This window comes from Scyliorhinus torazame, chromosome 3 (assembly GCF_047496885.1).
Source record: "Scyliorhinus torazame isolate Kashiwa2021f chromosome 3, sScyTor2.1, whole genome shotgun sequence".
Taxonomy (NCBI): Eukaryota; Metazoa; Chordata; class Chondrichthyes; order Carcharhiniformes; family Scyliorhinidae; genus Scyliorhinus; species Scyliorhinus torazame.
Genome location: NC_092709.1, coordinates 378129243 through 378154498, shown reverse-complemented (window position 1 = coordinate 378154498; position 25256 = coordinate 378129243). Strand labels below are relative to the sequence as shown.

The following is a 25256-nucleotide window of genomic DNA, read 5'->3' as shown; positions in this document are numbered from 1 at the left end:
ATACACACACACACGCACACACGCACTCACACACACACACACAAAGCACACACACACACAAAACACACATACACACAAAACACACATACACACAGTCAGTGACACACACACAACACACAGTCAGTGACACACACACAACACAACGCACACACACACACAACACACACAGTCCCAAGACAGTCAGTGACACACAAACAACACACACACACAAACAAGCGCACACACACACACACGCACACGCAACACACAGTCAGTGACACACAACACACAGTCAGTGACACACACACAACACACACACAGTCAGTGACACACACACAACACACAGTCAGTGATACACACACAACACACACACACACAGTCAGTGACACACACACAACACACAGTCAGTGACACACACAACACACACACACACAGTCAGTGACACACAGATCACCTGGTCCACATTTCAAACCCACGCAACACGCACACATACACACACGCGCGCACACACACACGCACACAACACACACACACAAAACACAAAACACACACACACACACACACAACACAAACACACACGCACATACACACAGACACACAACACAACACACACACGCACAACACAACACACACGCACACACACACAACACAACACACACGCACACATACACACACGCAACACACACACACAGACACACACACACACACAGCACACACACGCATGCGTGCACACACACACAACACACACACGCACAACACAACATACATGCACACACGCACACACGCGCACAGACACACAACACACAAACACGCACGTGCGCACGCACACACACACACAGTACACACACACACTCACACACACACAACACAAACACACACACACGCACATACACACACAACACACACGCACACACAAACACACACACACAACACACACACACAGACACAACACACACACACAACACACGCGCACATGCACACAACACGCACACACACCACACTAATGCACACACACCACACTCGCACACGCACAACACACACACACCACACACACATGCACAACATGCACACACACACACCACACACACACACGCACGTAGTGTTGGGGTTATGGGGTTACTGGGTTATGGGGATAGAGTGGAGGTGTTGACCTTGGGTCGGGTGCTCTTTCCAAGAGCCGGTGCAGACCTGATGGGCCGAATGGCCTCCTTCTTCACTGTAAATTCTATGATAATCTATGATTCTATGACAACATGAACACATACACAACAGACAAACACACATGCACACACACAACACACACACAACACACACACACAACACACCATAGAACATAGAAAATACAGCACAGAACAGGCCCTTCGGCCCACGATGTTGTGCCGAACCTTTGTCCCAGATTAATCATAGATTATCATTGAATTTACAGTGCAGAAGGAGGCCATTCGGCCCTTTGAGTCTGCACCGGCTCCTGGAAAGAGCACCCTACCCAAGGCCAACACCTCCACCCAACACCAAGGGCAATTTTGGGCACTAAGGGCAATTTATCATTGGCCAATTCACCTAACCTGCACATCTTTGGACTGTGGGAGGAAACCGGAGCACCCGGAAGAAACCCACGCAGACACGGGGAGGACGTGCAGACTCCGCACAGACAGTGACCCAAGCCGGAATCGAACCTGGGACCCTGGAGCTGTGAAGCAATTGTGCTACCTTTACAGGAGCAGCCCTTTGGATTTCGGCGGGAACCGGAAGTTCGACCTCTGGCAAGTCCCCACCCCCCCCCCCCCCCCCCCCCCCCAACCAATAAATTCTGGTGGAGAGGAAACCCGAGACACTACACGTGTAGTGTCTCCCACCCACCCTCCTCCTCTAACCTAATAATAAGACCCATTGGTGTAAGGTAAGTGCCATATTATATTATTATATTATTAGCATTGTGCAGGTCAAGGATTGGAGGTGGAGGAGCAGTCTCTGTCAGCGAGAGAACCTGAGAACATCTCAGACACTCAGAAGGTAAGAAGGTAAGTCAGTGATTTTTACTTTTATACCTTTTTTCAAATTGTGTGTGTCGGGGGGAAACTGAAGTGACATCACAGAAAAGCTGTGACCTGAGTGGCTGGTTGGGATTCGAACCTAAATTTTTTTGAGTATTTGGGAACTAATTAAACATAATAACTTAATTATAATTTAGAGGATATCTAAGCCAGAGATCGGAGAATATTATAGTTAGCTATCGCATTTCTATTAGAAATCTAGTGCTAGGAAACAGATAGTTGACAGTAACTTTGCAATTTAAAAAAAAGTATTTATAAAAAAAAAGACAAATTTTAATTTTAATTAATTGACGCAATGTCAGTTAGAGGGGTGCTGTGCTCTGACTGTGAGATGTGGCAGGTCCGGGAGGCTTCCAGCGTCCCGGGTGGCTTCATCTGCAGAAAGTGCACCCAACTGCAGCTCCTCACAGACCGCATGGTTCGGTTGGAGCAGCAATTGGATGCACTTAGGAGCATGCAGGTGGCGGAAAGCGTCATAGATCGCAGTTATGTAAATGTGGTCACACCCAAGGTGCAGGCAGAGAAATGGGTGACCACCAGAAAGGGCAGGCAGTCAGTGCAGGAATCCCCTGTGGTTGTCCCCCTCTCGAACAGATATACCCCTTTGGATACTGTCGGGGGGGATAGCCTATCAGGGGAAAACAGCAGCAGCCAGAGCAGTGGCACCACGGCTGGCTCTGATGTTCAGAAGGGAGGGTCAAAGCGCAGAAGAGTAATAGTTATAGGGGACTCTATAGTCAGGGGCACAGATAGGCGCTTCTGTGGACGTGAAAGAGACTCCAGGATGGTATGTTGCCTCCCTGGTGCCAGGGTCCAGGATGTCTCCGAACGGGTAGAGGGAATCCTGAAGGGGGAGGGCAAACAGGCAGAGGTCGTTGTACATATTGGTACTAACGACATAGGCAGGAAGGGGCATGAGGTCCTGCAGCAGGAGTTCAGGGAGCTAGGCAGAAAGTTAAAAGACAGGACCTCGAGGGTTGTAATCTCGGGATTACTCCCTGTGCCACGTGCCAGTGAGGCTAGAAATAGGAAGATAGAGCAGACAAACACGTGGCTAAACAGCTGGTGTAGGAGGGAGGGTTTCTGTTATCTGGACCACTGGGAGCTCTTCCGGGGCAGGTGTGACCTGTATAAGATGGACGGGTTGCATCTAAACCGGAGAGGCATAAATATCCTGGCCGCGAGGTTTGCTAGTGTCACACGGGAGGGTTTAAACTAGTATGGCAGGGGGGTGGGCACGGGAGCAATAGGTCAGAAGGTGAGAGCATTGAGGGAGAACTAGGGAATAGGGACAGTGTGGCTCTGAGGCAGCGCAGACGGGGAGAAGTTGCTGAACACAGCGGGTCTGGTGGCCTGAAGTGCATATGTTTTAATGCAAGGAGCATTACGGGTAAGGCAGATGAACTTAGAGCTTGGATTACTACTTGGAACTATGATGTTGTTGCCATTACAGAGACCTGGTTGAGGGAAGGGCAGGATTGGCAGCTAAACGTTCCAGGATTTAGATGTTTCAGGCGGGATAGAGGGGGATGTAAAAGGGGAGGCGGAGTTGCGCTACTTGTTCAGGAGAGTATCACAGCTATACAGCGAGAGGACACCTCAGAGGGCAGTGAGGCTATATGGGTAGAGATCAGGAATAAGAAGGGTGCAGTCACAATGTTGGGGGTATACTACAGGCCTCCCAACAGCCAGCGGGAGATAGAGGAGCAGATAGGTAGACAGATTTTGGAAAAGAGTAAAAACAACAGGGTTGTGGTGATGGGAGACTTCAACTTCCCCAATATTGACTGGGACTCACTTAGTGCCAGGGGCTTAGACGGGGCAGAGTTTGTAAGGAGCATCCAGGAGGGCTTCTTAAAACAATATGTAAACAGTCCAACTAGGGAAGGGGCGGTACTGGACCTGGTATTGGGGAATGAGCCCGGCCAGGTGGTAGATGTTTCAGTAGGGGAGCATTTCGGTAACAGTGACCACAATTCAGTAAGTTTTAAAGTACTGGTGGACAAGGATAAGAGTGGTCCGAGGATGAATGTGCTAAATTGGGGGAAGGCTAATTATAACAATATTAGGCGGGAACTGAAGAACATAGATTGGGGGCGGATGTTTGAGGGCAAATCAACATCTGACATGTGGGAGGCTTTCAAGTGTCAGTTGAAAGGAATACAGGACAGGCATGTTCCTGTGAGGAAGAAAGATAAATACGGCAATTTTCGGGAACCTTGGATGACGAGTGATATTGTAGGCCTCGTCAAAAAGAAAAAGGAGGCATTTGTCAGGGCTAAAAGGCTGGGAACAGACGAAGCCTGTGTGGCATATAAGGAAAGTAGGAAGGAACTTAAGCAAGGAGTCAGGAGGGCTAGAAGGGGTCATGAAAAGTCATTGGCAAATAGGGTTAAGGAAAATCCCAAGGCTTTTTACACTTACATAAAAAGCAAGAGGGTAGCCAGGGAAAGGGTTGGCCCACTGAAGGATAGGCAAGGGAATCTATGTGTGGAGCCAGAGGAAATGGGCGAGGTACTAAATGAATACTTTGCATCAGTATTCACCAAAGAGAAGGAATTGGTAGATGTTGAGTCTGGAGAAGGGGGTGTAGATAGCCTGGGTCACATTGTGATCCAAAAAGACGAGGTGTTGGGTGTCTTAAAAAATATTAAGGTAGATAAGTCCCCAGGGCCTGATGGGATCTACCCCAGAATACTGAAGGAGGCTGGAGAGGAAATTGCTGAGGCCTTGACAGAAATCTTTGGATCCTCGCTGTCTTCAGGGGATGTCCCGGAGGACTGGAGAATAGCCAATGTTGTTCCTCTGTTTAAGAAGGGTGGCAGGGATAATCCCGGGAACTACAGGCCGGTGAGCCTTACTTCAGTGGTAGGGAAATTACTGGAGAGAATTCTTCGAGACAGGATCTACTCCCATTTGGAAGCAAATGGACGTATTAGTGAGAGGCAGCACGGTTTTGTGAAGGGGAGGTCGTGTCTCACTAACTTGATAGAGTTTTTCGAGGAGGTCACTAAGATGATTGATGCAGGTAGGGCAGTAGATGTTGTCTATATGGACTTCAGTAAGGCCTTTGACAAGGTCCCTCATGGTAGACTAGTACAAAAGGTGAAGTCACACGGGATCAGGGGTGAACTGGCAAGGTGGATACAGAACTGGCTAGGCCATAGAAGGCAGAGGGTAGCAATGGAGGGATGCTTTTCTAATTGGAGGGCTGTGACCAGTGGTGTTCCACAGGGATCAGTGCTGGGACCTTTGCTCTTTGTAGTATATATAAATGATTTGGAGGAAAATGTAACTGGTCTGATTAGTAAGTTTGCAGACGACACAAAGGTTGGTGGAATTGCGGATAGCGATGAGGACTGTCTGAGGATACAGCAGGATTTAGATTGTCTGGAGACTTGGGCGGAGAGATGGCAGATGGAGTTTAACCTGGACAAATGTGAGGTAATGCATTTTGGAAGGGCTAATGCAGGTAGGGAATATACAGTGAATGGTAGAACCCTCAAGAGTATTGAAAGTCAAAGAGATCTAGGAGTACAGGTCCACAGATCACTGAAAGGGGCTACACAGGTGGAGAAGGTAGTCAAGAAGGCATACGGCATGCTTGCCTTCATTGGCCGGGGCATTGAGTATAAGAATTGGCAAGTCATGTTGCAGCTGTATAGAACCTTAGTTAGGCCACACTTGGAGTATAGTGTTCAATTCTGGTCGCCACACTACCAGAAGGATGTGGAGGCTTTAGAGAGGGTGCAGAAGAGATTTACCAGAATGTTGCCTGGTATGGAGGGCATAAGCTATGAGGAGCGATTGAATAAACTCGGTTTGTTCTCACTGGAACGAAGGAGGTTGAGGGGCGACCTGATAGAGGTATACAAAATGATGAGGGGCATAGACAGAGTGGATAGTCAGAGGCTTTTCCCCAGGGTAGAGGGGTCAATTACTAGGGGGCATAGGTTTAAGGTGAGAGGGGCAAAGTTTAGAGTAGATGTACGAGGCAAGTTTTTTACGCAGAGGGTAGTGGGTGCCTGGAACTCACTACCGGAGGAGGTAGTGGAGGCAGGGACGATAGGGACATTTAAGGGGCATCTTGACAAATATATGAATAGGATGGGAATAGAAGGATACGGACCCAGGAAGTGTAGAAGATTGTAGTTTAGTCGGGCAGTATGGTCGGCACGGGCTTGGAGGGCCGAAGGGCCTGTTCCTGTGCTGTACATTTCTTTGTTCTTTGTTCTTTGTTCTATCCACAATGCTACCGTGCTGCCCTTAAGAACAAATAAATCTAGACTATATCATTTTACCGTAATCCATGTACCTATCCAATAGCTGCTTGAAGGTCCCTAATGTTTCCGACTCAACTACTTCCACAGGCAGTGCATTCCATGCCCCCACTACTCTCTGGGTAAAGAACCTACCTCTGATATCCCTCCTGTATCTTCCACCTTTGACCTTAAATTTATGTCCCCTTGTAATGGTTTGTTCCACCCGGGGAAAAAGTCTCTGACTGTCTACTCTATCTATTCCCCTGATCATCTTATAAACCTCTATCAAGTCGCCCCTCATCCTTCTCCGTTCTAATGAGAAAAGGCCTAGCACCCTCAACCTTTCCTCGTAAGACCTACTCTCCATTCCAGGCAACATCCTGGTAAATCTTCTTTGCACCTTTTCCAAAGCTTCCACATCCTTCCTAAAATGAGGCGACCAGAACTGTACACAGTACTCCAAATGTGGCCTTACAAAAGTTTTGTACAGCTGCATCATCACCTCACGGCTCTTAAATTCAATCCCCCTGTTAATGAACGCGAGCACACCATAGGCCTTCTTCACAGCTCTATCCACTTGAGTGGCAACTTTCAAAGATGTATGAACATAGACCCCAAGATCTCTCTGCTCCTCCACATTGCCAAGAACTCTACCGTTAACCCTATATTCCGCATTCATATTTGTCCTTCCAAAATGGACAACCTCACACTTTTCAGGATTAAACGCCATCTGCCATTTCTCAGCCCAGCTCTGCATCCTATCTATGTCTCTTTGCAGCCGACAACAGCCCTCCTTACTATCCACAACTCCACCAATCTTCGTATCATCTGCAAATTTACTGACCCACCCTTCAACTCCCTCATCCAAGTCATTAATGAAAATCACAAACAGCAGAGGACCCAGAACTGATCCCTGCGGTACGCCACTGGTAACTGGGATCCAGGCTGAATATTTGCCATCCACCACCACTCTCTGACTTCTATCGGTTAGCCAGTTCGTTATCCAACTGGCCAAATTTCCCACTATCCCATGCCTCCTTACTTTCTGCAGAAGCCTACCATGGGGAACCTTATCAAATGCCTTACTAAAATCCATGTACACTACATCCACTGCTTTACCTTCATCCACATGCTTGGTCACCTCCTCAAAGAATTCAATAAGATTTGTAAGGCAAGACCTACCCCTCACAAATCCGTGCTGACTATCCCTAATCAAACAGTGTCTTTCCAGATGCTCAGAAATCCTATCCTTCAGTACCCTTTCCATTACTTTGCCTACCACCGAAGTAAGACTAACTGGCCTGTAATTCCCAGGGTTATCCCTAGTCCCTTTTTTGAACAGGGGCACGACATTCGCCACTCTCCAATCCCCTGGTACCACCCCTGTTGACAGTGAGGACGAAAAGATCATTGCCAACGGCTCTGCAATTTCATCTCTTGCTTCCCATAGAATCCTTGGATATATCCTGTCAGGCCCGGGGGACTTGTCTATCCTCAAGTTTTTCAAAATGCCCAACACATCTTCCTTCCTAACAAGTATTTCCTCGAGCTTACCAATCTGTTTCACACTGTCCTCTCCAACAATATCGCCCCTCTCATTTGTAAATACAGAAGAAAAGTACTCGTTCAAGACCTCTCCTATCTCTTCAGACTCAATACACAATCTCCCGCTACTGTCCTTGACCGGACCTACCCTCGCTCTAGTCATTCTCATATTTCTCACATATGTGTAAAAGGCCTTGGGGTTTTCCTTGATCCTACCCGCCAAAGATTGTTCATGCCCTCTCTCAGCCCTCCTAATCCCTTTCTTCAGTTCCCTCCTGGCTATCTTGTATCCCTCCAATGCCCTGTCTGAACCTTGGTTCCTCAGCCTTACATAAGTCTCCTTTTTCCTCTTAACAAGACATTCAACCTCTCTTGTCAACCATGGTTCCCTCACTCGACCATCTCTTCCCTGCCTGACAGGGACATACATATCAAGGACACGTAGCACCTGTTCCTTGAACAAGTTCCACATTTCACTTGTGTCCTTCCCTGCCAGCCTATGTTCCCAACTTATGCACTTCAATTCTTGTCTGACAACATCGTATTTACCCTTCCCCCAATTGTAAACCTTGCCCTGTTGCACGCACCTATCCCTCTCCATTACTAAAGTGAAAGTCACAGAATTGTGGTCACTATCTCCAAAATGCTCCCCCACTAACAAATCTATCACTTGCCCTGGTTCATTATCCAGTACTAAATCCAATATTGCCCCTCCCCTGGTCGGACAATCTACATACTGTGTTAGAAAAGCTTCCTGGACACACTGCACAAACACCACCCCATCCAAACTATTTGATCTAAAGAGTTTCCACTCAATGTTTGGGAAGTTGAAGTCACCCATGACTACTACCCTGTTTCCCAATCTGTTCCTCCACATCTCTGCTACTATTGGGGGGCCTATAGAAAACTTCTAACAAGGTGACTGCTCCTTTCCTATTTCTGACTTCAACCCATACTACCTCAGTGGGCAGATACTGTGCGGAGTCTGCACATCCTCCCCGTGTGTGCGTGGGTTTCCTCCGGGTGCTCCGGTTTCCTCCCACAGTCCAAAGATGTGCAGGTTAGGTGGATTGGCCATGATAAATTGCCCTTAGTGTCCAAAATTGCCCTTAGTGTTGGGTGGGGTTACTGGGTTATGGGGATAGGGTGGAGGTGTTGGCCTTGGGTAGGGTGCTCTTTCCAAGAGCTGGTGCAGACTCGATGGGCCGAATGGCCTCCTTCTGCACTGTAAATTCTATGATACTCCTCGAACTGCCTTTCTGCAGCTGTTATACTATCTTTAATTAACAATGCCACCCTCCACCCCCCCCCCCCCCACCTCTTTTACCACCCTCCCTAATCTTATTGAAACATCTATAACCAGGGACCTCCAAGAACCATTTCTGCCCCTCTACTATCCAAGTTTCCGTGGGGGCCACCACATCGTAGTCCCAAGTACCGATCCATGCCTTAAGTTCACCCACCTTATTCCTGATGCTTCTTGCGTTGAAGTATACACACTTCAACCCATCTCCGTGCCTGCAAGTCCTCTCCTTTGTCAGTGTGCCCTTCCCCACTGCCTCATTACACACTTTGGCGTCCTGAATATCGGCTACCTTAGTTGCTGGACTACAAATCCGGTTCCCATTCCCCTGCCAAATTAGTTTAAACCCTCCCGAAGAGTACTAGAAAACCTCCCTCCCAGGATATTGGTGCCCCTCTGGTTCAGGTGCAACCCGTCCTGCTTGTACAGGTCCCACCTTCCCCAGAATGCACTGCAATTATCCAAATACCTGAAGCCCTCCCTCCTACACCATTCCTGCAGCCACGTGTTCAGCTGCACTCTCTCCCTATTCCTAGCCTCGCTATCACGTGGCATCGGCAACAAACCAGAGATGACAACTCTGTCTGTCCTGGCTTTTAACTTCCAGCCTAACTCCCTAAACTTGTTTATTACCTCCACACCCCTTTTCCTACCTATGTCGTTGGTACCAATGTGCACCACGACTTCTGGCTGCTCACCCTCCCCCTTAAGGATCCTGAAGACACGATCCGAGACATCCCTGGCCCTGGCACCCGGGAGGCAACATACCTTCCGGGAGTCTCGCTCGCGACCACAGAATCTCCTATCTATTCCCCTAACCATTGAATCTCCTACAACTATTGCTTTTCTATTCTCCCCCCTTCCCTTCTGAGCCCCAGAGCCAGACTCAGTGCCAGAGACCTGGCCGCTAGGGCCTTCCCCCGGTAGGTCATCCCCCCCAACAGCATCCAAAACGGTATACTTGTTTTGAAGGGGAACGGCCACGAGGGATCCCTGCACTGTCTGCCTGTTTGTTTTCTTTCCCCTGACTGTAACCCAGCTATTCCTGTCCTGTACCTTGGGTGTGGTTACCTCCCTGTAACTCTTCTCAATCACCCCCTCTGCCTCCCGGATGATCCGAAGTTCATCCAGCTTCAGCTCCAGTTCCCTAACACGGTCTTTGAGGAGCTGAAGTTGGGTGCACTTCCCGCAGGTATCGTCAGCGGGGACACCGGTGGTATCCCTCACCACCCACATCCTACAGGAGGAGCATGTAACTGGCCTAGCCTCCATCCCCTCTTACCTGACAGAATATAGCTGCTGTGTGGACTAACTAGATCTCCGCCCTCCGACCCTGCTCCCAGTCAGCTACACTTTCTGTAAACTCCTGGAGTTTCAGCGGGAGCGGAGTGCAGAGGCTGCTGGTGGGTGAGTACTGAAATTTTAAAGTAACTTACCTTACAGGAGCAGATCTTGGAGTTTCAGCGGGAGCGGAGCGCAGAGGCTGCTGGTGGGTGAGTATTTTTAGTAAACACTTACCTGGTCCCGTTTTCGGTCCCTCTTTGCTGCTGTTGTATTGTTTTTTTAAATTTTATTGTTTAAGGCGGGAACAGGAAGTTCGACCCGCGGACTTCTGGGAAGTCCATCACCAATAAATTCTGGTGGAGAGGAAACCCGCCCTCCTCCTCTAACCTAATAATAAAACCCATTGGTCTGAGGTAAGTACCATATTGTATTATTATTATTATTTTTTTTTTTAAATTTAATTTAGTTGTTAGCCAGATCTTGGTAGAAAGTTAGAGGAATGGCAGGGAAGGGAGTGCAATGTTCTTCCTGCAGGATGTTTGAGGTGAGGGATGCAGTTAGTGTCCCTGCTGATTTTACCTGCAGGAAGTGCTGCCATCTCCAGCTCCTCCAAGACCGAGTTAGGGAACTGGAGCTGGAGTTGGAAGAACTTCGGATCATTCGGGAGGTAGAGGGGGTCATAGATAGCAGCTTCAGGGAATTAGTTACACCAAAGATTGGAGATAGGTGGGTAACTGTAAGAGGGACTGGGAAAAAGCAGTCAGTGCAGGGATCCCCTGCGGTCGTTCCCCTGAGAAACAAGTATACCGCTTTGGATACTTGTGGGGGGGACGACTTACCAGGGGTAAGCCATGGGGTACGGGCCTCTGGCACGGAGTCTGTCCCTGTTGCTCAGAAGGGAAGGGGGGAGAGGAGCAGAGCATTAGTAATTGGGGACTCGATAGTCAGGGGCACAGATAGGAGATTTTGTGGGAGCGTGAGAGACTCACGTTTGGTATGTTGCCTCCCAGGTGCAAGGGTACGTGATGTCTCGGATCGTGTTTTTCGGGTCCTTAGGGGGAGGGGGAGCAGCCCCAAGTCGTGGTCCACATTGGCACTAACGACATAGGTAGGAAAGGGGACAAGGATGTCAGGCAGGCTTTCAGGGAGCTAGGATGGAAGCTCAGAACTAGAACAAACAGAGTTGTTATCTCTGGGTTGTTGCCCATGCCACGTGATAGTGAGATGAGGAATAGGGAGAGAGAGCAATTAAACACGTGGCTACAGGGATGGTGCAGGCGGGAGGGATTCCGATTTCTGGATAACTGGGGCTCTTTCTGGGGAAGGTGGGACCTCTACAGACAGGATGGTCTACATCTGAACCTGAGGGGCACAGATATCCTGGGGGGGAGATTTGTTAGTGCTCTTTGGGGGGGGTTTAAACTAATGCAGCAGGGGCATGGGAACCTGGATTGTAGTTTTAGGGTAAGGGAGAATGAGAGTATAGAGGTCAGGAGCTCAGATTTGACGTCGCAGGAGGGGGCCAGTGTTCAGGTAGGTGGTTTGAAGTGTGTCTACTTCAATGCCAGGAGTATACGAAATAAGGTAGGGGAACTGGCAGCATGGGTTGGTACCTGGGACTTTGATGTTGTGGCCATTTCGGAGACATGGATAGAGCAGGGACAGGAATGGATGTTGCAGGTTCCGGGGTTTAGGTGTTTTAGTAAGCTCAGAGAAGGAGGCAAAAGAGGGGGAGGTGTGGCGCTGCTAGTCAAGAGCAGTATTACGGTGGCGGAGAGGATGCTAGATGGAGACTCATCTTCCGAGGTAGTATGGGCTGAGGTTAGAAACAGGAAAGGAGAGGTCACACTGTTGGGAGTTTTCTATAGGCCTCCGAATAGTTCTAGGGATGTAGAGGAAAGGATGGCGAGGATGATCCTGGAGAAGAGCGAAAGTAACAGGGTAGTTATTATGGGAGACTTTAACTTTCCAAATATTGACTGGAAAAGATATAGTTCGAGTACATTAGATGGGTCGTTTTTTGTACAGTGTGTGCAGGAGGGTTTCCTGACACAATATGTTGACAGGCCAACAAGAGGCGAGGCCACGTTGGATTTGGTTTTGGGTAATGAACCAGGCCAGGTGTTGGATTTGGAGGTAGGAGAGCACTTTGGGGACAGTGACCACAATTCGGTGACGTTTACGTTAATGATGGAAAGGGATAAGTATACACCGCAGGGCAAGAGTTATAGCTGGGGGAAGGGCAATTATGATGCCATTAGACGTGACTTGGGGGGGATAAGGTGGAGAAGTAGGCTGCAAGTGTTGGGCACACTGGATAAGTGGGGCTTGTTCAAGGATCAGCTACTGCGTGTTCTTGATAAGTATGTACCGGTCAGGGAGGGAGGAAGGCATCGAGCGAGGGAACCGTGGTTTACCAAAGAAGTGGAATCTCTTGTTAAGAGGAAGAAGGAGGCCTATGTGAAGATGAGGTGTGAAGTTTCAGTTGGGGAGATGGATAGTTACAAGGTAGCGAGGAAGGATCTAAAGAGAGAGCTAAGACGAGCACGGAGGGGACATGAGAAGTATTTGGCAGGTAGGATCAAGGAAAACCCAAAAGCTTTCTATAGGTATGTCAGGAATAAGCGAATGACTAGGGAAAGAGTAGGACCAGTCAAGGACAGGGATGGGAAGTTGTGTGTGGAGTCTGAAGAGATAGGCGAGATACTAAATGAATATTTTTCGTCAGAATTCACTCAGGAAAAAGATAATGTTGTGGAGGAGAATGCTGAGACCCAGGCTATTAGAATAGATGGCATTGAGGTACGTAGGGAAGAGGTGTTGGCAATTCTGGACAGGCTGAAAATAGATAAGTCCCCGGGACCTGATGGGATTTATCCTAGGATTCTCTGGGACGCCAGGGAAGAGATTGCTGGACCTTTGGCTTTGATTTTTATGTCATCATTGGCTACAGGAATAGTGCCAGAGGACTGGAGGATAGCAAATGTGGTCCCTTTGTTCAAAAAGGGGAGCAGTGACAACCCCGGCAACTATAGACAGGTGAGCCTCACGTCTGTAGTGTGTAAAGTCTTGGAGGGGATTATAAGAGACAAGATTTATAATCATCTAGATTGGAATAATATGATCAGGGATAGTCAGCATGGCTTTGTGAAGGGTAGGTCATGCCTCACAAACCTTATCGAGTTCTTTGAGAAGGTGACTGAACAGGTAGACGAGGGTAGAGCAGTTGATGTGGTGTATATGGATTTCAGTAAAGCGTTTGATAAGGTTCCCCACGGTAGGCTATTGCAGAAAATACGGAGGCTGGGGATTGAGGGTGATTTAGAGATGTGGATCAGAAATTGGCTAGCTGAAAGAAGACAGAGGGTGGTGGTTGATGGGAAATGTTCAGAATGGAGTACAGTCACAAGTGGAGTACCACAAGGATCTGTTCTGGGGCCGTTGCTGTTTGTAATTTTTATCAATGACCTAGAGGAAGGCGCAGAAGGGTGGGTGAGTAAATTTGCAGACGATACTAAAGTCGGTGGTGTTGTCGATAGTGTGGAAGGATGTAGCAGGTTACAGAGGGATATAGATAAGCTGCAGTGCTGGGCTGAGAGGTGGCAAATGGAGTTTAATGTAGAGAAGTGTGAGGTGATTCACTTTGGAAGGAATAACAGGAATGTGGAATATTTGGCTAATGGTAAAGTTCTTGAAAGTGTGGATGAGCAGAGGGATCTAGGTGTCCATGTACATAGATCCCTGAAAGTTGCCACCCAGGTTGATAGGGTGGTGAAGAAGGCCTATGGAGTGTTGGCCTTTATTGGTAGAGGGATTGAGTTCCGGAGTCAGGAGGTCATGTTGCAGCTGTACAGAACTCTGGTACGGCCACATTTGGAGTATTGCGTACAGTTCTGGTCACCGCATTATAGGAAGGACGTGGAGACTTTGGAGGGGGTGCAGAGGAGATTTACCAGGATGTTGCCTGGTATGGAGGGAAAATCTTATGAGGAAAGGCTGATGGACTTGAGGTTGTTTTCGTTGGGGAGAAGAAGGTTAAGAGGAGACTTAATAGAGGCATACAAAATGATCAGAGGGTTAGATAGGGTGGACAGTGAGAGCCTTCTCCCGCGGATGGAAATGGCTGACACGAGGGGACATGGCTTTAAACTGAGGGGTAATAGATATAGGACAGAGGTCAGAGGTAGGTTCTTTACGCAAAGAGTAGTGAGGCTGTGGAATGCCCTACCTGCAACAGTAGTGAACTCGCCAACATTGAGGGCATTTAAGAGTTTATTGGATAAACATATGGATGATAATGGCATAGTGTAGGTTAGATGGCTTTTGTTTCGGTGCAACATTGTGGGCCGAAGGGCCTGTACTGCGCTGTATCGTTCTATGTTCTATGTTCTTCTCACTCTTTGCGGAAATGTCAGAAACAAAATGAAAGGAGCACCTAACTCCCTCCTCACCTAACTCCCTCGGTCACCAAACTCTTACTATAGCACTCAAAAAGCACCAAATTCAGCACTCAGTGCAAACAAAGTCTGCACTGTAGGGGATCACTTTTATACTGTGAATCTAGCCTCTGAAAACTGGCCTAATCCAAATAACTAATTGACAAGCTCCAGCTGCAAGTGCCTACAAGTAGAAGCCTGTTTAAAGCTGATTGAAAATTCACCTTCTTCTAAACCAAACAGCAACTTTTAAGTTAATTAACTAAATACACGCACACGCACTCACACGCACTCACACACACACATACACACACACACGCACACACACACACACACACACATACACATGCACACACACACATACACACACATGCACATACACAAACATACACACACACAACACACACACACACTCACACACAAACACACACACGCACAACACACGCACACAACACAACACACACACACATACACGCACTCACACACACACATACACACACACGCGCACACACATGCACACACACACATATACAACACACACACATACACACACACACACATACACACACACACATACACAACACACACATACACAACACACACACACGCACACACACATACACACACATACACAACACACACACACATACACAACACACACACACAGACACAACACGCACACACAAACACACACACTCAACACATGCACACAACACACACACACACATACACGCACTCACACACACACACACAACACACACACATACACATACACAACACACACACAACACACACACATACACAACACACACACAACACACACACATACACAACACACACACAACACACACACATACACAACAAACACGCGCGCGCACACACATACACAACACACACACAACACACACACGCACACACACACATACACAACACACACACACGCACACACACTAACACACACATACACAACACACACACACGCGCGCACACACACACACATACACACACACACTCACACACACACAACACACACACACACATACACGCACTCACACACACACACACATACACAACACACACACAACACACACACGCACACACACACACATACACAACACACACACACACATACACAACACACACACACACATACACAACACACACTAACACACACATACACAACACACACACACACACACGCACACACACACACACACATACACATGCACACACACACATACACACACACATGCACATACACAAACATACACACACACAACACACACACACACTCACACACAAACACACACACGCACAACACACGCACACAACACAACACACACACACATACACGCACTCACACACACACATACACACACACGCGCACACACATGCACACACACACATATACAACACACGCACATACACACACACACACATACACACACACACACATACACAACACACACATACACAACACACACACACGCACACACACATACACACACATACACAACACACACACACATACACAACACACACACACAGACACAACACGCACACACAAACACACACACTCAACACATGCACACAACACACACACACATACACGCACTCACACACACACACACAACACACACACATACACATACACAACACACACACAACACACACACATACACAACACACACACAACACACACACATACACAACAAACACGCGCGCACACACACATACACAACACACACACAACACACACACGCACACACACACATACACAACACACACACACGCACACACACTAACACACACATACACAACACACACACACGCGCGCACACACACACACATACACACACACACTCACACACACACAACACACACACACACATACACGCACTCACACACACACGCACATACACAACACACACACAACACACACACGCACACACACACACATACACAACACACACACACACATACACAACACACACACACACATACACAACACACACTAACACACACATACACAACACACACACACGCGCACACACACATACACACACACAACACACACACACACACATACATTTGGGGCAGCACGGTAGCATTGTGGATAGCACAATTGCTTCACAGCGCCACGGTCCCAGGTTCGATTCCGGCTTGGGTCATTGTCTGTGCGGAGTCTGCACGTTCTCCCCGTGTGTGCGTGGGTTTCCTCCGGGTGCTCCGGTTTCCTCCCACAGTCCAAAGATGTGCGGGTTAGGTGGATTGGCCATGACAAATTGCCCTTAGTGTCCAAAATTGCCCGTGGGGTTACTGGGTTATGGGGATAGGGTGGAGGTGTTGACCTTGGGTAGGGTGCTCTTTCCAAGAACCGGTGCAGACTCGATGGGCTGAATGGCCTCCTTCTGCTCTGTAAATTCTATGATAATGATCTATGATACACACGCACAACACAACACACACACACACGCACGCACGCACACAACACACACACATACCAGGCCAGGTGTTAGATTTGGAGGTAGGTGAGCACTTTGGGGACAGTGACCACAATTCGGTGACGTTTACGTTAGTGATGGAAAGGGATAAGTATACACCGCAGGGCAAGAGTTATAGCTGGGGGTAGGGCAATTATGATGCCATTAGACGTTACTTGGGGGGGGATAAGGTGGAGAAGTAGGCTGCAAGTGTTGGGCACACTGGATAAGTGGGGCTTGTTCAAGGATCAGCTACTGCGTGTTCTTGATAAGTATGTACCGGTCAGGCAGGGAGGAAGGCGTCGAGCGAGGGAACCGTGGTTTACCAAAGAAGTGGAATCTCTTGTTAAGAGGAAGAAGGAGGCCTATGTGAAGATGAGGTGTGAAGTTTCAGTTGGGGCGATGGATAGTTACAAGGTAGCGAGGAAGGATCTAAAGAGAGAGCTAAGACGAGCAAGGAGGGGACATGAGAAGTATTTGGCAGGTAGGATCAAGCAAAACCCAAAAGCTTTCTATAGGTATGTCAGGAATAAAAGAATGACTAGGGTAAGAGTAGGACCAGTCAAGGACAGGGATGGGAAGTTGTGTGTGGAGTCTGAAGAGATAGGCGAGATACTAAATGAATATTTTTCGTCGGTATTCACTCAGGAAAAAGATAATGTTGTGGAGGAGAATGCTGAGACCCAGGCTATTAGAATAGATGGCATTGAGGTACGTAGGGAAGAGGTGTTGGCAATTCTGGACAGGCTGAAAATAGATAAGTCCCCGGACCTGATGGGATTTATCCTAGGATTCTCTGGGAGGCCAGGGAAGAGATTGCTGGCCTTTGGCTTTGATTTTTATGTCATCATTGGCTACAGGAATAGTGCCAGAGGACTGGAGGATAGCAAATGTGGTCCCTTTGTTCAAAAAGGGGAGCAGAGACAACCCCGGCAACTACAGACCGGTGAGCCTCACGTCTGTAGTGGGTAAAGTCTTGGAGGGGATTATAAGAGACAAGATTTATAATCATCTAGATAGGAATAATATGATCAGGGATAGTCAGCATGGCTTTGTGAAGGGTAGGTCATGCCTCACAAACCTTATCGAGTTCTTTGAGAAGGTGACTGAACAGGTAGACGAGGGTAGAGCAGTTGATGTGGTGTATATGGATTTCAGTAAAGCGTTTGATAAGGTTCCCCACGGTAGGCTATTGCAGAAAATACAGAGGCTGGGGATTGAAGGTGATTTAGAGATGTGGATCAGAAATTGGCTAGCTGAAAGAAGACAGAGGGTGGTGGTTGATGGGAAATGTTCAGAATGGAGTACAGTCACAAGTGGAGTACCACAAGGATCTGTTCTGGGGCCGTTGCTGTTTGTCATTTTTATCAATGACCTAGAGGAAGGCGCAGAAGGGTGGGTGAGTAAATTTGCAGACGATACTAAAGTCGGTGGTGTTGTCGATAGTGTGGAAGGATGTAGCAGGTTACAGAGGGATATAGATAAGCTGCAGAGCTGGGCTGAGAGGTGGCAAATGGAGTTTAATGTAGAGAAGTGTGAGGTGATTCACTTTGGAAGGAATAACAGGAATGCGGAATATTTGGCTAATGGAAAAGTTCTTGGAAGTGTGGATGAGCAGAGGGATCTAGGTGTCCATGTACATAGATCCCTGAAAGTTGCCACCCAGGTTGATAGGGTTGTGAAGAAGGCCTATGGAGTTGCGTGTGTGTGCGCACAGACACATACACACAACACAACACACGCACACACATACACGCACACACACACACGCACATGCACACAACACACACACACCACACTCACACACGCAAAACACACACACACCACACACACACACGCACGTAGTGTTGGGTGGGTATACTGGGTTATGGGGATAAAGTGGAGGTGTGTGTTTGGGTAGGGTTCTCTTTCCAAGAGCCGGTGCAGACTCGATGGGCCGAATGGCCTCCTTCTTCACTGTAAATTCTATGATAATCTATGACAACATGCACACACACACACAACACAACCCACACGCACATGCACACACGCACAACAGACAAACACACACGTGCACAGACACACACAACACTCACACACACATACACAACACACACACACACACACACATACACAACACACACACACACAACACACACACACACACAACACACACACACACAACACACAACACACGCGCACAACACACACACAAACAACATACACACACGTGCACAGACACACACACACACAACACGTGCACACATACACAACACACACACATACACAAACACAACACACACACACACAACACACATAACACACACACAACACACACACAACACACGCGCACAACACACGCGCACAACACACACACATACACACACATGCACACACACACAACACACACACACAAACAACACACACACACACACAACGTACTAACACACACACACAGTGCACTCACACACGCACAACATGCACACACCACACAAACACACACAATATGCACACACGCACACACAAACACACACACGCAACACACGCACACAACACGACACATGCACACGCACGCACACAACACACACACATGCACACACGCACAACACGCACACACCACACAAACACGCACAAAATGCACTCACACACGCACACACAAACACACACACGCAACACACACAACACAACACACACAACACACACATACCACACTCACACACGCACAACACGCACACACCACACACACACATGCACAACATACACACACACACACAACACAACCCACACGCACATGCACACACGCACAACACGCACACACCACACACACGCACAACACACACACACACACACACAACACACAAACACGCGTGTGCGCATGCACACACACAACACAACAAAGAACAAAAGAACAAAGAACAAAGAAATGTGCAGCACAGGAACAGGCCCTTTGGCCCTCCAAGCCCGTGCCGACCATGCTGCCCGACTAAACTACAATCTTCTACACTTCCTGGGTCCGTATCCCTCTATTCCCATCCTATTCATGTATTTGTCAAGATGCCCCTTAAATGTAACTATCGTCCCTGCTTCCACCACCTCCTCCGGTAGCAAGTTCCAGGCACCCACTACCCTCTGCGTAAAAAACTTGCCTCGTACATCTACTCTAAACTTTGCCCCTCTCACCTTAAACCTATGCCCCCTAGTAATTGACCCCTCTACCCCGGGGAAAAGCCTCTGCATATCCACTCTGTCTATGCCCCTCATAATTTTGTATACCTCTATCAGGTCTCCCCTCAATCTCCTTCATTCCAGTGAGAACAAACCGAGTTTATTCAATCGCTCCTCATAGCTAATGCCCTCCATACCAGGCAACATTCTGGTAAATCTCTTCTGCACCCTCTCTAAAGCCTCCACATCCTTCTGGTAGTGTGGCGACCAGAATTGAACACTATACTCCAAGTGTGGCCTAACTAAGGTTCTATACAGCTGCAACATGACTTGCCAATTCTTATACTCAATGCCCCGGCCAATGAAGGCAAGCATGCCGTATGCCTTCTTGACTACCTTCTCCACCTGTGTTGCCCCTTTCAATGACCTGTGGACCTGTACTCCTAGATCTCTTTGACTTTCAATACTCTTGAGGGTTCTACCATTCACTGTATATTCCCTACCTGCATTAGACCTTCCAAAATGCATTACCTCACATTTGTCCGGATTAAACTCCATCTGCCATCTCTCCGCCCAAGTCTCCAAACAATCTAAATCCTGCTGTATCCTCTGACAGTCCTCATCGCTATCCGCAATTCCACCAACCTTTGTGTCGTCTGCAAACTTACTAATCAGACCAGTTACATTTTCCTCTAAATCATTTATATATACTACAAAGAGCAAAGGTCCCAGCACTGATCCCTGTGGAACACCACTGGTCACAGCCCTCCAATTAGAAAAGCATCCTTCCATTGCTACTCTCTGCCTTCTATGGCCTAGCCAGTTCTGTATCCACCTGTAACACACACGCACACACACACGCACACACACAAAACACAAACACATGCACACACACAACACACACAAACACACAACACAGGCACACACACACACACGCACATACACACACACACCACACACGCACAGACACACACACACACAACACAACATAACATACACATACACACACACATGCACACACACACAACACACAAACACACACACACAAACACACAACACAACACAACACAACACTGCTTAACCACTTCCTTACCTTGCAGGTCAGCTGTTCGGGAGAGAGAGGGAGCCAGGACCTTGGAAACAGCGCGGGAGTTTCAAAAAGCGCGGGAGCTGCGAGGCAGAGGGGACAGTTTAAAAGGGCGCGCTGTGGGTGAGGTAAGTACTGCTTAACCACTTCCTTACCTTGCAGGTCAGCTGTTCGGGAGAGAGAGGGAGCCAGGACCTTGGAAACAGCGCGGGAGTTTCAAAAAGCGCGGGAGCTGAGAGGCAGAGGGGACAGTTTAAAAGGGCGCGCCGTGGGTGAGGTAAGTACTGCTTAACCACTTCCTTACCTTGCAGGTCAGCTGTTCGGGAGAGAGATCAGTTTTGGGAGCAGGCCTATTGGCTGACTGTAAATCAGGAAGGATACAAAGGGTGTGGCTGAAGTGCCTATAGAAACAGAGTGCTGAAGGCAAACAGAGTGTATCTGAGTTTGGGTAAGGCTGAGTGCTGGAGGCAAACAGAGTGTATCTGAGTTTGGGTAAGGCTGAGTTCGGGTAAGAGGGGAGTGACAAAAAAAAAAAAAAATCAAATTAATTAAGTAAAGTAATTAACTAGTTAAGGGAATTTGGTGCTCACCTGAAGGAGGTGCAGAGAAGCAGACCTGTGAGGGAGTCTCTGGAGCAATTGCATCACAGCCAGCAGGTAAGTGATTGGCTTGTGACTGGTAAGTGATTTCTCTCTCTTTGACTTTCTCTTAGCTGTGTAGTGTAGTTCAAATTTAACTTCAGGTTTAAGTCATGGCAGGAGAGCTCAGACCCGTGTCATGCTCCTCTTGTGAGATGTGGCAAGTCAGGGACCCTTCTGGTGTCCCTGACTCCTTCATCTGCAAGAAGTGTGTCCAACTGCAGCTCCTGTTAGACCGCTTGACGGCTCTGGAGCTGCGGATGGACTCACTTTGGAGCATCCGCGATGCTGAGGAATTTGTGGATAGCACATTCAGTGAGTTGGTCACACCGCAGATTAAAATTACTGAGGCAGATAGGGAAAGGGTGACCAACAGACAGAGGAAGAGTAGGAAGGCAGTGCAGGGATCCCCTGCGGTCATCTCCCTCCAAAACAGATTTACCGTTTTGGAAACTGTTGGGGGAGATGGCTCACCAGGGGAAGGTGGCAGCAGCCAGGTTCATGGCACCGTGGCTGGCTCTGCTGCACAGAAGGGCGGGAAAAAGAGTGGCAGAGCTATAGTGATAGGGGATTCAATTGTAAGGGGAATAGACAGGCGTTTCTGCGGACGCAAACGAGAATCCAGGTTGGTATGTTGCCTCCCTGGTGCAAGGGTCAAGGATGTCTCGGAGCGGCTGCAGGGCATTCTGGAGGGGGAGGGTGAACAGCCAGCTGTCGTGGTGCATATAGGCACCAACGATATAGGTAAAAAACGGGATGAGGTCCTACAAGCTGAATTTAGGGAGTTAGGAGTTAAACTAAAAAGTAGGACCTCAAAGGTAGTAATCTCAGGATTGCTACCAGTGCCACGTGATAGTCAGAGTAGGAATGACAGGATAGCTAGGATGAATACGTGGCTTGAGAGATGGTGCAAGAGGGAGGGTTTCAAATTCCTGGGACATTGGGACCGATTCTGGGGGAGGTGGGACCTGTACAAATCGGACGGTCTGCATCTGGGTGGGACCGGAACCAATGTTCTCGGGGGGGGTGTTTGCTAGTGCAGTTGGGGAGGGTTTAAACTAATGTGCCAGGGGGATGGGAACCGATGTAGGAAGTCAGTGGGGACAGAAACAAAAGGTAGGAAGGGAGAGTGTGTAAAGCATGACCAGAGAAAGCAGGGCAGAGAGCAAGGAAGGTCTACATTAAACTGCATTTATTTCAATGCAAGGGGCCTGACGGGCAAAGCGGATGAACTCAGGGCATGGACGGGCACATGGGACTGGGATATTATAGCTATGACTGAAACATGGCTAAGGGAGGGGCAGGACTGGCAGCTCAATGTTCCGGGGTACAGATGCTATAGAAAGGATAGAACAGGAGGTAAGAGAGGAGGGGGAGTGGCGTTTTTGATTAGGGAGAACATCACAGCAGTACTTAGAGGGGATATATCCGAGGGTTTGCCCACTGAGTCTATATGGGTGGAACTGAAAAATAAGAAGGGAGAGATCACCTTGGTAGGACTGTACTACAGGCCCCCAAATAGTCAGCGGGAAATTGAGGAGCAAATATGTAAGGAGATTACAGATAGCTGCAAGAATAATAGGGTGGTAGTAGTAGGGGACTTTAACTTTCCCAACATTGACTGGGACAGCCATAGCATTAGGGGTTTGGATGGAGGGAAATTTGTTGAGTGTATTCAGGAGGAATTTCTCATTCAGTATGTGGATGGACCGACTAGAGAGGGGGCAAAACTTGACCTCGTCTTGGGAAATAAGGAAGGGCAAGTGATAGAAGTGCTAGTGAGGGATCACTTTGGGACAAGTGACCATAATTCCATTAGTTTTAAGATAGCTATGGAGAATGATAGGTCTGGCCCAAGAGTTAAAATTCTTAATTGGGGCAAGGCCAATTTTGATGGTATCAGACAGGAACTTGCAGAGGTAGATTGGGGGAGACTGTTGGCAGGCAAAGGGACGGCTGGTAAATGGGAGGCTTTTAAAAATGTGTTAACCAGGGTGCAGGGTAAGCACATTCCCTTTAGAGTGAAGGGCAAGGCTGGTAGAAGTAGGGAACCCTGGATGACTCGAGATATTGAGACTCTGGTCAAAAAGAAGAAGGAGGCATATGACGTACATAAGCAACTGGGATCAAGTAGATCCCTTGAAGAGTATAGAGATTGTCGAAATAGAGTTAAGAGGGAAATCAGGAGGGCAAAAAGGGGACATGAAATTGCTTTGGCAAATAATGCAAGGGTGAATCCAAAGAGATTCTACAGATACATAAAGGGGAAAAGAGTAACTAGGGACAGAGTAGGGCCTCTTAAGGATCAACAAGGGCATCTATGTGCAGAGGCACAAGAGTTGGGTGAGATCCTGAATGAATATTTCTATCGGTATTCACGGTGGAGAAAGGCATGGATGTTAGGAAACTAAGGGAAATAAATAGTGATGTCTTGAGAAGTGTGCATATTACAGAGGAGGAGGTGCTGGAAGTCTTAAAGCGCATAAAGGTAGATAAATCCCCGGGACCTGATGAAATGTATCCCAGGATGTTGTGGGAGGCTAGGGAGGAAATTGCGGGTCCCCTAACCGAGATATTTGAATCATCGGCAGCCACAGGTGAGGTGCCTGAAGATTGGAGAGTGGCGAATGTTGTGCCCTTGTTTAAGAAGGGCAGCAGGGAAAAGCCTGGGAACTACAGACCGGTGAGCCTAACGTCTGTAGTAGGTAAGTTGCTAGAAGGTATTCTGAGAGACAGGATCGACAAGCATTTAGAGAGGCAAGGACTGATTCGGGGCAGTCAGCATGGTTTTGTGCGTGGAAAATCATGTCTCACAAATTTGATTGAGTTTTTTGAGGGAGTGACCAAGAAGGTAGATGAGGGCAGTGCAGTAGACGTTGTCTACGTGGACTTTAGCAAAGCCTTTGACAAGGTACCGCATGGTAGGTTGTTGCAGAAGGTTAAAGCTCACGGGATCCAGGGTAAGGTTGCCAATTGGATTCAAAATTGGCTGGACGACAGAAGACAGAGGGTGGTTGTAGAGGGTTGTTTTTCAAACTGGA

The 25256-nt window shown here is 48.1% G+C and overlaps 1 protein-coding gene across 1 annotated transcript in view; it reads right to left on the bottom strand.

The window, feature by feature from the left end:
• LOC140409458 (galectin-3-binding protein-like) overlaps positions 1–25256 on the bottom strand; it is a 149642-nt gene that overhangs the window by 10762 nt on the left and 113624 nt on the right. The window lies entirely within an intron of this gene.